At 43.1% G+C, this 889-nt stretch overlaps 1 non-coding gene across 1 annotated transcript; it reads left to right on the forward strand.

Moving 5' to 3' along the window:
- The first annotated feature begins 203 nt into the window (after positions 1-203).
- TRNAI-UAU (transfer RNA isoleucine (anticodon UAU)) lies at positions 204-297 on the forward strand. Its single transcript has 2 exons — positions 204-241; positions 262-297. It is a non-coding gene; the product is annotated as a tRNA-Ile (tRNA).
- The last annotated feature ends 592 nt before the right edge of the window (positions 298-889 follow it).

Consider the following 889-nt stretch of genomic DNA (forward strand, 5'->3'; position numbering starts at 1 on the left):
AGGCTTGTCCCTATGTTGAGGGAAGATGCTCCTGACCATACTCTGGTTTCAAGGTGAACTTTGTAAGAGTCTGATGAGATCTCTCATGCTTCTTATTTTTTTTTTTGTAGGAGTACTGCTATATATTCAGCCACTGATTAGCTGATTGAATTGGGCATGAACTCCACCTTATTTTTTTTATATTTATTTATTGAATCACTGTGGCTCCAGGGGCACAATCGGTTAGCGCACGGTACTTATAAGACAGTACGCTTGTGAGCCATGCCGAGGTTGTGAGTTCGAGCCTCACCTGGAGCAGTTTTTAAGGGCTGGAGCAATAGCACAGCGGGTAGGGCGTTCGCCTTACAAGCGGCCAACATGGCCGACCCGAGTTCGATTCCTCCGCCCCTCTCGGAGAGCCCGGCAAGCTACCAAGAGTATTCGATATGCCAGACACAGTAACAACAAAGTCTCCAATGGAGACGTTACTTGTCCCGCTCGAGCAAATCGATGATCAACGGGAGGGCCTTTACCTTTACCTATTGAATCATTGTGGGAAAAATTACTAAGCTTTCAGGTTTAAGTCTCGGTCATACAATGATCAAACACCTTTCCCTTCACCAGTACTCATTTTTCACCACCAAGAACCCCAGTATACCCCCCTTCCCACCCCTCCAAATGCCTGTGAGGCAGATGATTTCTACTTAACTCTTCTCTACATCGATTACATTCATTATTTTGACAAAAGATGCACCAATTATTGTTTAGAATTTCCCCCCTAAAAATCAGAATTGCTGAAAAGGCACTGTAAAATATTTTGTTTTCTATAGTTGGTAATAAGAATCATATGATGTCAAGCGGCCACAATTTTGGATTTCTGCAAAGAGCCAAATAATTATGAGATTGGTTT

Source organism: Sorex fumeus, unplaced genomic scaffold (genome assembly GCF_029834395.1).
Source record: "Sorex fumeus unplaced genomic scaffold, SorFum_2.1 ptg000094l, whole genome shotgun sequence".
NCBI lineage: Eukaryota > Metazoa > Chordata > Mammalia > Eulipotyphla > Soricidae > Sorex > Sorex fumeus.